Below are 14,664 nucleotides of genomic sequence, written 5' to 3'. Positions count from 1 at the left end.
TCCCACAGTTGAGGTCGATAGGAATGGGGAAATTGGGGAAAGGGTTAGTAGGATTGTTGGAGTCATTTAAGTTAGTCAATACTAGAAGCATATGGCGGGTAGGGTGGGGGGCGCTGGTAGGGATGGAGATACAGGCTTTCAGTTAACTTAAAACATCATGGCCCAGTAGGAGAGTGGGACATGAGGTGATGATGAGGAACGAGTGTGCAAAATAGTTGTTGGCCAGGCAGCAATTAAGGTGTGGGGTTTTTCAAGGGCTGGACTGGGAGCCATTGACTCCTACAATAGAAATATTGGAGGGAAGGCTACGTCCTTCGAAAGACGGCAAAACAGAGTAGGTAGCCCCGCTGTCAATTAAAAAATTAATTTTCTTATCCGCTACCAGGAGAGTTACCCGCGGCTCGGCGAGGGTGATGGGGGTCCCCGAGTCCCTGCACCTTCAGTCATCATCCAGATGTAAGAGCTGGAAGGAGCTCCCAGGGTCCTGAGAAGGGACATCACGTTGAGGCGCCATGCCCGTTTTCAGGGTGGGGCAGTCAGACTTCCAGTGCCCTTCTTCATGGCATGCTGGACAAGAAGTTGTTGGTAGACGAGGGTTAGGACACTTTTTAGGCCAGTGTCCAGCTACTCCGCACTTGTAGCATGGCCGCACTGGCTCAGACGATTGGGGACTCTGGGGACATCTATTAGCCCAATGCCCTGCGTTACCGCATTTATAGCAAGCCCCTTTTATTGTCTTTGAGCCTCCGGGGGTTTTGCTCTCCAGTTTTGGGTTATGGCTAGGCTGCAAAGCAGCAACTAAGGCTTGAGTCTGGAGCTGTACCTTCTGCTTAGGCGGGCCTGTCATTGGGTCTCAGCCTTTTCCTCCCTTGAATTATAGACCTTGAAGGCCGACTTGACTAGGTCTTGAATAGGAATTTGAGGTCCATCCTCTGCCTTTTGGAGTTTTTTTCCGAATATCCAAGGCAGATTGTGAAATATGATGCTAGAAAAGTGGCCCTGGCTGGGGAAGCTGGGTCTAACCGAGTGTATTGAATTAAAGCCTCAGTTAGCCTGTTTAAAAATGTGGCGGATTCTCATCTAGACCTTGAATAATTTCTTTAGTTTATTGAAATTTACTACTTTATTTGAGGCCGCCCGCATACCAGCCAGAAGACATTGAGTCATCATATCTCGTCTTCGGCGGCCTGGCTGGCCTACTTGATAGTTCCAGTCTGAGTCTATAGAGGGGACTGCTTGTTCCCTTAGTGGGAACGCAGAATCTGTTAAGTGTAATTGTTTGGCTTCCTGCCTGGCGGCCACTAGGATGCGCTCCTGCTCCTCAGGGTTTAGAGTAGAGGTAAGAATAACCTGGAGATCATGCCAGGTTAAATTGTAGGCCTGGCAAAGGTATCTAAATTCTTTGGTATAAATTGTAGGGTTGGCAGAAAAATCTCCTAGGCGTTTTTCAATCTTTGAAAGATCTGCTAGTGAGAAGGGAACATGAACTCTAACTACGCCCTCTGCTCCGGCCACCTCATGCAAGGGTGCTAGGACCGTTGGGGGGGGGGTTGGATAGGGTGGGAGTAGGAGCGGGGGCAGCTAGGCAATCTTTAGAGTGGGTATGGGCAGAGATAGGTGAGCTAAGATGACCAGGCGGAAGTGCCGAGGGGTTGGAGGGAAATGTAGCCTCAACAATAGTGGGAGGGGCTGAGGAGGGAGGTGGAACAACCGCCAGAGCGGGAGGGGGAGGTGGAGCTGAAAGTGGAGGTGGGGCCGAAGTGGTAGGGGGAGGTGGGGTATAAGGCAGGAGTGGAAGGGAGGGAGGGGAAGTAAGGTCTTCGGGCAACTCGGACAGGAAAGATGACTCCTCTTTTTCGGACTCTGTTAGGCCTGCGTCCCTAGCCAACATGACTTGAGCCAAGGAACACCGGCCACACAGGTCCGGACGAGAACGCAAGGCCCAAAATCCTTGTATATAATTAATTTGGGACCACTTGCCTAAGCGTTGACAAATACTACTGAGGTCGCTTAAAATGTTACGGTCTAGAGTGCCTTCAGGCGGCCATTGAGACTGATTGTCTAATTTATATTGTGGCTACACCACAGTGGAGAGGAACACCACTCGCTTTTGCCTGAGATCTTGCTCTAATTGCAAAGTTTTGAGGTTTTTTAGAAGACACCCTAAAGGGGAGTCTCTAGGTATTTTGGATTGGGGGTTTCCCATTGCCTTCCTCTCGCCAATAGGCAGAAATGGAAACCGAACTCTACCTGGCTACAAAGCGTCCTTTGGAGCAACTAGAGACCGGTGAGAGGCTCCTGGATCCGGAATGGAGATTACCTCCAGGCGGACATCTCCGTCCTGGACGGGTCTCCCACGGAACGGAATGGAGTTCTTTTGGGCAGACGTCTCTGCCTTTTTGAACTTCCCTGGGTCACCTGATGACTGGAAAAAAGCCTTGCACCTGTGCAGGATTTCTGGCCAAGGGATATGAGAGGGAGGCAGAAGGTACTCACCCCTAGGAGACTTGGAGGTGGGGAAAGCGATGTCCAGGTCCTGGTCCGTCTGGGGTGTGGAAGGAGGAGGCTCCTCGGACCTTGGGGGGCCCTGAGGAGGTGTCTCCTCCTGGGTTTTGGCACCAGCTGATTTGCCTTAATGCGACCCCCAGAGCAAATGCCAGAGAAAAGGCAAGTAGGCAAGGCAAAAAAACCTTTATTTATAAACCAATGTAAGGGAGGGGCAAGGTTCACTGGCCTCCGGTGTGGAGGCCGACGAAGTTGCTCTGGCGTTCTCGGACGAAGTTCCTAGGTCCGCACAGGAGCAGGGCCCAAGGAAGCTCCCTCCAGCGCTCTCAGATGATGTTCCTGGGTCCCACGCAGCAGGAGGGGCCAAGGAAGCCAGCTCCGGTGTTCTCGGGCGAGGTTCCTGGGTCCCGCATATGAGGAGAGGCCGAGGAAGTTCGCTCCGGTGCTCTCCGACGAGGTTCCTTGGTCCCGCCTATGAGGAGGGGCCGAGGAAGTTCACTCCGGCACTCTGGGGCGAGGTTCCTGGGTCCCGTGCAGGAGGAGGGGCCGAGGAAGTTCGCACCGCGCGCCCCCGGGACCGTCTTTTATATCCTGGGCCCGGAGTGGGAGGGCAGTGGGTGGGACATAGGTGGGTCGGTGGCAGGTCGGTAGGCGTTGCTAGGCAGGCTCTGGTTTCTCTCCGTCAGAGGTCGGGTTGCGCCTGCGCAGTCGATCCCTGTCTTTCCCGGATGTGGGAAAGTTGACAGTGAAGAACCCGGAGGTGTGCCATCTTGCCTCTGTTTGTCCAAACAGTAGCCAGCATCTGGGAAGGTACAGATCAACCGGTCATGCACCAGGTGATGTCAATCCGAAGAGACCAAGAATTACCTGGCCACACCTACGTAAGGCACCCCCCCATGCCTGTGTCCCGCCTATTGCCCTCCCACTCCTAGAAAAGCTGCTCCTGGCAAGCGCACGGCGCGAACTTCCTCAGCCCCCACTCCTGTCGGGACTGCATCAGGAACTTCGCCGTAGAGCTTCACCGGTGACTCCCCCAGCCTCCTTTGCCAGAGACCGATGGACCTCACTCCCCACACCTTCTTCCCTGAAGCTGGGTGACCAAAAATAAATTTGCAGTTTTTGCTCCTAGCCTTGCCTACTCGCTGGTTCTTTAGTACTCGCTCTGGTGGTCTTAGAAAACAAATCACTGACAAAGAGTTATGTCAGAGGCATCTGAAACAGAGGAACTCCATCTTGAAAAGGGACTAAATAAAATAAGGCTGAGACTTTCTGGGCAGCATTCCCTGGAGGCTAAACATTCTAAGTCACAGGATGAAATAGGAGATCAGCACAAGATACAGGTTACGAAGACCTTGCTGATAAAACAGGTGGAGGTTAAGAAGCCAACTGAAAACTGCGAAAACCAAGATGGCCATGAGGTTGACCTTGGGTCATCCTCACTCCTCATCATATGCTAATTATAATGTATTAGCATGCCCACCAGCATCATGACAGTTTACAGATGCCATGGCAATGTCAGGAAGCTACACTATATGGTCTAAAAGTGGGAGGAAAAATTTTTTTTAATTAAATAAATAAATAAATAAAAGGGGGAGGAACCCTCAGTTCTGGGAATTACCCACCTCTTTCCCAGAAAAGTCATGAATAACCCCCCGTGTTTAACACATAATTGAGAAATAACTGTTAAGCATCCTTAGTCCAGCAGCCCTGTTGCTGCTCCGCCTATAGAGTAGCCATTGTTTCTTTCTTTACTTTCCTAATGAACTTGCTTTCACTGTACTCTATGGATTGGATTTGAATTATTTCCTGCATGATATCCAAGAACCCTGTCTTGGGGTCTGGATCAGGACCCCATTCCTCTAACCCTTATAGCAGCCATCATAAAAACACTTCAGTGAACAATTAAGAACCTGATTGTGCCAGGCAAGTGGCCTGTAGTCCCAGCTGCTGGGAAGGCTGAGGAAGTGGGATCCCTTGAATCCTGGAGTTCAAGACCAGCCTGGGCAACACAGAGAGACGCCGTCTCTAAACTACAACAACAAAAACATACTTGAGACTCGGCGTGGTGGCTCATACCTGTAATCCCAGGGCTTTGGGAGGCTGAGGCAGGCGAATCATGAGGTCAGGAGATCGAGATCAGCCTGGCCAACATGATGAAACCCTGTCTCCACTAAAAATACCAAAAATTAGCTGGGTGTGATGGTGGGCACCTGTAATCCCAGCTACTCAGGAGGCTGAGGCAGGAGAATCGCTTGAACCCAGGAGTCAGAAGTGACAGTGAGTGAAGATCACACCATTGCACTCCAGCCTGGGTGACAGTGTAAGACTCTTGTCTCAAAAAATAAATAAAATAAAAAAATAAAAACACTCTTGAAACAAACAAAAATTAGGCTGCTCTGTCTATGGAGAAGCCATTCTTTTGTTTCTTTACTTCTCTAATAAACTTGCTTTCACTTTATGGGCTCAGCACAAATTATTTCCTGTGTGAGACCCAAGATCTGGCTCATGGGGTCTGGATATGGATCCCTTTCCGCTAACATTTTCCTGGCCAACCACAACATGACGATACTGGAGAGACCCTTGACCCAAAGGAAAATCGTCTGTGCAGCAACAATTGGCTGACTTTGGACTGACCCTGCTTATTCCTTTGAACCAGTCACTGACCACTAACTGCTGTTCAGAAGAAACAAGAGGGATGGATATCACCTTTCGTTAGGTCTGAGAGTTCTGAACGGCTCACCATACTGAGGCTTTCTGACTGAGCTTCTCTCTACTTTGATCACATGCGACTCTATTTTTAGGCAGAAATATCATTACCCCTATTTAGCCTGAATAAGTTACAAAAATTTGGATCTTCATTTCTTTGCAATCCTTAGGATTAAGTGTCCCCTTATAGGCTGGGTATGGTGGCTCACACCTGCAATTCCACCACTTTGGGAAGCCAATATTGTCAGATCCACTTGAGCTCAGGAGTTTGAGACTAGCCTAGGAAACATAGTAAGACCTTGTCTCTACTAAAAATCAAAGTAAATTAGCCAGGACTGTGGTGCACATCTGTAGTCCAAGCTAATCAGGAGACTGAGGTGGGAGAATCACTTGAGCCCAGGAGGATGAAGCTGCAACAAGCTATGATGGTGCCACTGTACTCCAGCCTGGGCGACAGAACAAATCCCTGTCTCAAAAAAACAAAAAAAGAGTTTACCACTTGTACAACAAAGAGGGGAAATATGTCAGAGGCATTCAAACCAGAGTGATTCCATCTTAAATAGGGCTAGGTAAAATGAGTCTGAGACCTGCTTGGCCTCATTCCCAGGAGGTTCGGCATTCTGAGTCTCAGGATAAGATAGGAGGTCCACAGGATTGGTTTCACAAGATACAGGTCACAAAGACCCTGCTGATAAAACAGGATGCTGTAAAGAAGCCAGCTAGAACCCACCAAAACCAAGATTTCAGGCAGGAGCAGTGGATCATGCCTATAATCCCAGCACTTTGGGAGGTCAAGGCAGGTGGATCACTTGAGGTCAGGAGTTTGAGACTAGCCTGGCCAACATGGTGAAACCCATTTCTACTAAAAATACAAAATTAGCAGGGTGTGGTGCTGGTTGCCTGTAATCCCAGCTACTTGGGAGGCTGAGACATGAGATTCGCACTACTGCACTCCAGCCTGGGTGACAGAGTGAGACTCAGTCCCAGAAAAAAAAAAAAAAATTCCAAGATGGAAAGGAAAGTGACCTCTGATTGTCTTCTTGCTCATTATATGCTAATCATAATACATTAGCATGCTAAAAGACACTCCCACTGGCACCATGACAGCTTGCAAACACCATGGCAATGTACCTATGTGGTCTAAAAGGGGGAAGAAACCTCAGTTCCTGGAAATTCTTCCCCCTTTCCTGGAAAACTCATGAATAATTCACCCCTTGTTTGGTATATGATGGAGAAATAACCATAAAAATAGCCAACCAGCTGCCCTTGGGCCTTCTCGATCTATGGAGTACCTATTCTTTTATTTCTTTGCTTCTCTAATAAACTTGCTTTCACTTTTAAAAAAAGTCTCAGCAAAGAAGTAAAAAACCTTGGTCAGGCACGGTGGCTGGCGCCTGTTAATCCCAGCACTTTGGGAGGCTGAGATGGGTGGATCACTTGAGGCCAGGAGTTCGAGACCAACCTGGCCAACTTGGTGAAACCCCGTCTCTACCAAAAATGAAAAAAAAAAAAAAAAAAAAATAGCTGGGCGTGATGGTACGCACCTGTAGTCCCAGCTACTTGGGAGGCGGAGGCAGGAGAATTACTTGAACTTGGGAAGAAGAGGTTGAGCAGAGATCTCCCCACTGCACTGCAGCCTGGGCAAGAGTGAGACTCTGTCTCAAAAACAAACAAACAAACAAAATCCTGAGCTGTGGGAAAAAGAAAGAGAGATCAGACTATTACTGTTTCTATGTAGAAAGAAGTAGACGTAAGAGACTCCATTTTGTTCTGTACTAAGAAAAATTCTTCTGCCTTGAGATGCTGTTAACCTGTAAGCCTACCCCCAACCCTGAACTTGCAGAGATATGTGCTGTGTTTACTCAAGGTTTAATGGATTAAGGGCTGTGCAGGATGCGGTTTGTTAAACAAGTGCTTAAAGGCAGTATACTTGTTAAAAGTCATCACCATCCTCTAATCTCAAGTACCCAGGGATACAAACACGGCAAAAGGCCACAGGGACCTCTGCCTAGGAAAGCCAGGTATTGTCCAAGATTTCTCCCCATGTGATAGTCTGAAATATGGTCTCGTGGGAAGGGAAAGAGCTGATCGCCCCCCAGCCCGACACCATAAAAGGTCTGTGCTGAGGAGGATTAGTAAAAGAGGAAAGCCTATTTGCAGTTGAGATAAGAGGAAGGCATGTATCTCCTGCTTGTCCCTGGGTGTAAAACCTGATTCTATGTTCTTATTTACTGAGATAGGAGAAAACCGCCTTAGGGCTGGAGGTGAGACATGGTAGCAGCAATGCTGCTCTTTAATGCACCAAGATGTTTATGTATGTTCACATCAAAGCACAGCACCTTTTTCTTAAGCTTGTTTATGACACAGAGACATTTGTTCACATGTTCTCCTGCTGACCCTCTTCCCACTATCACCCTATTGTCCTGCCACATTCCCCTCTCCGAGATGGTAAAGATAATGATCAATAAATACTGAGGAAACTCAGAGATCAAGAAGGCGCGGGTCCTCCGTATGCTGAGCGCCGGTCCCCTGGGCCTACTTTCCCTTCTCTGTACTTTGTCTCTGTGTCTCTTTCTTTTCTCAAGTCTCTTGTTAAACCTGATGAGAAATGCCGACGTGTGTGGAGGGGCTGGCCCCCTTCACTGAGCAATGGAAGATACAAAAAAGAACCAAATTAAAATATTAAAAATTTAAAAAGACAAATAAATATATAAAAAAAACCTCAATGGATGACTCAGCTATTCAATTCCTAGCTATATACCCAAGAGAAATGAAAACATATGTCCGCATAAAAATGTGTACATGAATGCTCATAGCAGCATTATTCATAATAGTCCACAAGTGGAAACAGGGCAAATGTCCCTCAAATGAAGAATGGATAAATGAGGTTGATCTACACAATCACTCAGCCATACAAAATAAATGAAGTACATGCTGTAATATGGATGCATCTTGACAACATCATGCTTTCTTCTAAACCATTGTTTTATGAAAAAAAGAGAGAAAAAACCCTCACACTAAGTGAAAGCAACCAGACAGAAAAGGTCACACATTGCATAATTCTAGTTATTTATTTATTTAGAGACAGGGTCTTGCTCTGTTACCCAGGCTGGAGTCTAGTGGCAAGATCTCGGCTCACTGCAACCTCCACCTCCTGGGTTCAAGCAATTCTCCCACCTCAGCCTACCGAGTACCTGGGATTACAGGCGCACACCAGCCCGCCTGGTTAGTTTTTTGTATTTTTCTTAGAGACAGCATTTCACTATGTTGGCGAAGCTGGTCTCAAACTCCTGGGCTCAGGCAATCTGCCCACCTTGGCCTCCTGAGGTGCTAGGATTACAGGCATAAGACACCATGTCCCACCAAAAATAATGACTTTAATGCTATGTGAATTTTATTTCAATTTTTAAAATTGCAAGCAAACGACAACAAAACTCTCCTCACATTGCTGAGCACCAAGCACTTGGGAAGCGCTGAGGAGCTGAGGAGCTGGCCTGAGAGGACTTACTGAGATGCCTGGGCTTCCAGGTGGGCAGAGATTGGCTATTCTTGGGGACTGACTGGCAACCTCGCCCTGTCACAGAAGTGTCCATAGCTATAGCCAGGTGTGGTGTCTCATGTCTATAGTCCCAGCTACTCTGGAGGCTGAGGTGGGAGGATGCCCTGTACTCAGGAGTTTGAGATCCAACTTGGTAACATAGCAAGACCCCTGTCTCAGAAATAATAAAAAAAGGAACTCTCTATCCTCAACTAATTCCTCCTCAAAGCAACAAAAACAAACAAACAAAAAAACCCGACATAGACTGAGTCAAAGAATTACAAAAAACCTGGAGGGAAGTACATTTCATCTTTAGAATTTATCTAGTGTGCTCTTATTGTTTTTTTCCTCAGAGTCTTGCTCTGTCACCCAGGCTGGAGTGCAGTGGCATGATCTTGGCTCACTGCAACCTCCACCTCCTGGGTTCAAGCAGTTCTCCTGCATCGGCCTCCCGAATAGCTGGGATTACAGGAGTCCACCACCATGCCCAGTTAACTTTTGTATTTTTACTAGAAACTGGGTTTCACCATCTTGGCCAGGCTGGTCTTGAACTCCTGACCTCATGATCCACCCACCTCAGCCTCCCAAAGTGCTGGGATTACAGGCGTGAGCCACTGTGCCTGGTCAAAATCTGTTATTTCTTTCACTCTATGGATATATCTCTCTTTACCTCTCAGGATTCAAGAAAATTGAGACAAAGCCCTTTAGGTCATGGGGTTTCTACCTATTGCTATAATACTATCTCCTTCACCTCATTCCACCACTAAAGCTCCACCTTAACTAAGAAGCTAGGTCAGAGATCATACAAATGGTGGGGAAGGCTTGGATTATCCCCAGCTCCACCTCCCGGACAGAAACCGAGCCTCTGTAAGAATATTATTTGCTTCTCCTGTGGCCTGACCTTGTTGTTTTATCAGACTGCTCTAATCTAGAATCTAAGAATATTCATTTTAAGACTCTGGCACTTGTGGAAAAGATGCATATTGTTTCAAGGTATGAGAAGTGGTGTCAACTCTTAGCCTACGCCTTCACTTCCTAGTAGCTGTGGTTATCCTTTAATGGATATGGGAGTTTTCCCTTTATTTTGTTATTTTTATATTTTTAGTGGGCTTGGATAGAGAATAGTTGCAAAAAGAACTGTATTTCACATTTTTTTCTCTTTTTGATACAGGATCTCGCTCTGTCTCCCAGGCTGGAGTACAGTGTCACGATCACAGCTCACTCCAGCCTTGACCTCCAGGTTCAAATGTTCCTCCCACCCCAGCCTCCCAAGTATCTGAGACTACTGGCACACACCACCATGCTCAGCTAATTTTTAAATTGTTATAGAGATGGGGGTCTCACTATGAGGCCCAGGCTGGTCTCACATTCCTGGCCTCAAGAGATCCTCTGGCCCCTATTTCACATTTTTTACAATGATATACAGTTTCCTAACCCAAATGACTAGCACATTCCGTTGCCAGGCCCAGAATGAAGACATCTGCCCTCTTAGCTTTCATTCATCCACTCTTCACCCTCAAATGTTTTACCTAACTCAATTGGTGGCCGGGCACAGTGGCTCACACCTGTAATCCCAGGATTTTGGGAGGGCAAGGTGGGCAGATCACTTGAGATCAGGAATTCAAGACCAGCCTGGCCAACATGGTGAAACCCCATCTCTACTAAAAATACAAAAACTTAGCTGGGCATGGTGGCGCTCACCTGTAGTCACAGCTACTCAGGAGGCTCAGGCACAAAAATTACTTTAACCCAGGACGTGGAGGTTGTAGGGAGCTGAGATCACGCCACTGAACTCTAGCCTGGGTGACACACTAAGACTCCATCTCAAAAAAATGCAAACAAACAAACAAACAAAAACCTCAATTGGTTGTGAAACAGCAGTGTAGATGCTCAAAAACAAGTTTCTGATAGTAACCATTTTAAGGCACTAGGAACACAGTATAAGTGAGAAAGGAGTGATGAAGCTATTGCAGAAGTGGCAACAAATCAGTTTCTTTCTTCCTTTTTTTTTTCTTTTGAGATAGAGTCTTGCTCTGTTGCCCAGGCTGGAGTGCCATGGCATAATCTCGGCTCACTTCAATCTCCAGCTCCCAAGTTCAAGCAATTCTCCTGCCTCAGCCTCCTGAGTAGCTGGGATTACAGGTGTGCACCACCATGCCCAGCTAATTTTTGTATTTTTGGTAGAGACGGGGTTTCACCATGTTGGTCAGGCTGGTCTCAAACTCCTGGCCTCATGATCCACCTGCCTCAGCCTCCAAAGTGCTGGGATTACAGGTGTGAGTACCCGTGCCCAGCCATCATTTTTCTTTTTCTTTTTAAAGACAGAGTCTCACTGTGTCACCTGAGCTGGAGTACAGTGGTGCAATTATGACTCACTGCAGCCTCAAACTTCTGGGCTCAAGTGATCCTACCACCTTGGCCTTCCAAAGTGCTGGGATTATAGGCATGAGCCACCACACCCAGCCAGCTACATCATTTTTTTTTTTTTAATATGGAGTCTCACTCTGTCACCCAGGCTGGAGAGCAATGGCGCGATCTCGGCTCACTGCAACCTCCATTTCCCAGGTTCAAGCGATTCTCCTGTCTCAGCCTCCCAGTAGCTGGGATTACAGGCACACACCACCACGCTCAACTGTTTTTAGTATTTTTCATTGAGACAGCGTGTTGCTATGTTGGCCAGGCTGGTCTCGAACTCCTGACCTCAAGTGATCCGCCCACCTTGGCCTCCCAGAGTGCTGGGATTACAGGTGTGAGCCACTGTACCCAGCCTTACATCATTCTTACACTGGATCTACCCTAAACGATTTTTCTAAAAATAAGACAGCCTATCAAAGAACAATTTTTAGTAAATTTCTCTGAATTCCACTTCATTATGAAAAGGATCCAAAATATTTTGTCTTTATTTGGCACCTATCATTAGAACTAACAAAAGCAATCTGAAATTTTAGCTTGTTTATGAGGTGAGGGAGGGTCTTCAGTTGGTATTACATGGTTCAGCCAGGAAACATTCTTCTAAGTGTATGTGTGACCAGAGGTAAGTCACCACCGTTCTGGTTCATTGCCTCAGTGTTCACACCTGCAAAGTGGGCAAATGAGGAAAAGCCATATCATATAACATTCAAAGATGATTGAGTGAAGCATAATTTAGGGTAAGGATTGGTTTAAGAGAGGGATAAAACAATACTAAATAAAGATGATACATTATACTATGAAACATGTTTTACAAGTTCAAAACTTTTTATATCCATCTTGTAATTGTATCTTGTTGACAGAAAATTACAAAGCTGTGTCATAATAATTTTTTCTTATCCCAAACCTATTGGTTCTATCTTTCCTCTGTCATGCTCTCAATTAATATTTGAGTATATAACCATTTTCATTTGAGAGATTGCAATGTTTTGAAGGTAGTTAGCAAAGATATGAGAATCTTTGCCTTAACCTGAAACAATATGCTTATCTATGGAATTATAAGTGTTAAGTAGGGATAATCTACATTTGCTTAAAACAATTTACTTTAAAAAGTTAATATTAAAAAGTGCCTTTACATATGGAAGACATTTTAAGTGGGCAAGATTAGGGCTAAGAACAATACAAGACAGGAATGGCTCTGACCCTGAAGTTTATTAGGCTTTCAATTCTGCTATTTTAAGACGTTTAAAGAAGAGTTTTACCATCAATATAAGCACCATTAAATCACAGCTGGCCTGAATCAACTTTATTTTATTTTTTTAAGCATAGAAAGAAGTGAGAGATTAGATTATTCTTAAATTTTTTATTGGAATGAAATCTGTTTTAGCCAGCCAGGTCAATCAATCAATCCACATTGACAAAACCTCATATGCTATACCTTTATTGGGTTCCTATCTCTTATTCTTTTTTTTTTTTTTTTTCCAGACAGAGTGTTGCTCTGTCACCAAGCCGGAGGGCAGTGGCACGATCTTGGCTTACTGCAATCTCTGCCTCCTGGGTTCAAGTGATTCTCCTGCCTCAGCCTCCCGAGTAGCTGGGACGACAGATGCGCACCACCGCACCTGGCTAATTTTTATAGTTTTAGTAGAGACGGGGTTTCACCATGTTGTCCAGGATGGTCTCCATCTCCTGACCTTGTGATCTGCCCACCTCAGCCTCCCAAAGTTCTAGGATTACAGGCATGAAGCACGGTGACAGGTGTTTTTTTGTTTGTTTGTTTGTTTTGATATGGAGTATCACTCTGTTGCCCAGGCCATAGTCCAGTAGTGCAATGTTGGCTCACTGCAATCTCTGCCTCCTGGGTTCAAGTGATTCTTCTGCCTCAGTTTCCTGAGTAGCTGGGATTACAGACACGTGCCACCATGCCTGGCTAATTTTTTTTTTTTTTTTTTGTATTTTTAGTAGAGATGTGGTTTCACCACATTGGCCAGGCTGGTCTCAAACTCCTGACCCGAAGTGATCCACCCGCGTCAGCCTCCCAAAGTGCTGGGATTACAGGCATAAGCCACCACACCATGCCCCACATGGGAAGCCTTTTATTCTTATTTTATTTTGTAGAGATGGGTTTTTGCCATGTTGCGCAGGCTAATCTCGAACTCCTGGGCTCCAGCAATCTGCCTGCTTCAGCCTCCCAAAGTGCTGGGATTACAGGTGTGAGCCACCACACCCAGCCCCTCTTATTCTTATGCTGTGACACTTCAACTTATTACTTTTTCCAGTTGTTATTTTGGATATAGATATATTAACAAAGTAACTGCCATCTCTCTCCTCTCTACAATCAAAACAGAAGTATATATGTGACTTCATAATCTTGGGCAACTGAATCTAATGAAGTAAAGACTTTAAAACCTTTGCTATCCAAGCACATAAACATTGGCTCCCAGGAAACAAGAGCTGATTTGCTATTTATTAAAGAAAAATCTTTTTTTTTTTTTTTTTTTTTTTTGAGACGGAGTCTCACTCTGTCACCCAAGCTGGAGTGCAATTGCACGATCTTGGCTCACTGCAACCTGCATCTCCCGGGTCCAAGTGATTCTCTTGCCGCAGTCTCCTGAGTAGCTGGGACTACAGGCGCGTGCCACCACACCTGGCTAATTTTTTGTATTTTTAGTAGAGATGGGGTTTCACCGTGTTAGCCAGGATGGTCGCAATCTCCTGATCTCATGATCTGCCCACCTCGGCCTCTCAAAGTGCTAGGATTATAGGCGTGAGCCACCGTGCCCGGCCTAAAGAAAAATCTTGGCGTGAGGCTCTCCGCCTCCGCCGCAGACGCCGCCGCGATGTGCTAAGTAGTCTCCTACCTGCTGGCTGCCCTCAGGGGTAACTCCTCCCCTAGCGCCAAGGACATCAAGAAGATCTTGGACAGCGTGGGCATGGAGGCGGACGACGACCGACTCAACAAGGTTATGAGTGAGCTGAATGGAAAAAACATTGAAGACGTCATTGCCCAGGGTATTGGCAAGCTTGCCAGTGTACCTGCTGGTGGGGCTGTGGCCATCTCTGCCGCCCCAGGCTCTGCAGCGCCTGCTACTGGTTCCGCGCCTGCTACAGCAGAGGAGAAGAAACATGAAAAGAAGGAGGAGTCTGAAGAGTCAGACGATGACGTGGGATTTGGCCTCTTTGATTAAATTCCTGCTTCCCTGCAAATAAAGCCTTTTACACTTTTTTTTTTAAAAAAAAAGCAAAAAGAAAAATCGTTTTTTTTTTTTTTGAGACAGATTCTCGCTCTGTCGCCCAGGCTGGAGTGCAGTGGCATGATCTCGGCTCACTGCAAACTCCACCTCCCAGGTTCATGCCATTCTCCTGCCTCAGCCTCCTGAGTAGCTGGGAGTACAGGTGTCCACCACCACACTTGGCTAATTTTTGTATTTTTACAAAATTTTATTTTTGTATTTTTAGTAGAGACAGGGTTTCACTGCGTCAGCCAGGATCCTCTCGATCTCCTG

The 14,664-nt window shown here is 46.3% G+C and overlaps 1 pseudogene across 1 annotated transcript; it reads left to right on the top strand.

Moving 5' to 3' along the window:
* Positions 1–13,998: 13,998 nt before the first annotated feature.
* Positions 13,999–14,388, top strand: LOC117089507 (annotated as a pseudogene). Its single transcript, XR_004439642.1, has one exon. The product of XR_004439642.1 is annotated as a 60S acidic ribosomal protein P2-like (transcript).
* The last annotated feature ends 276 nt before the right edge of the window (positions 14,389–14,664 follow it).

Source organism: Trachypithecus francoisi, unplaced genomic scaffold (genome assembly GCF_009764315.1).
Source record: "Trachypithecus francoisi isolate TF-2019V2 unplaced genomic scaffold, Tfra_2.0 Contig00854, whole genome shotgun sequence".
Classification (NCBI taxonomy): Eukaryota; Metazoa; Chordata; class Mammalia; order Primates; family Cercopithecidae; genus Trachypithecus; species Trachypithecus francoisi.
This window is presented reverse-complemented; position numbering and strand designations above follow the sequence as displayed.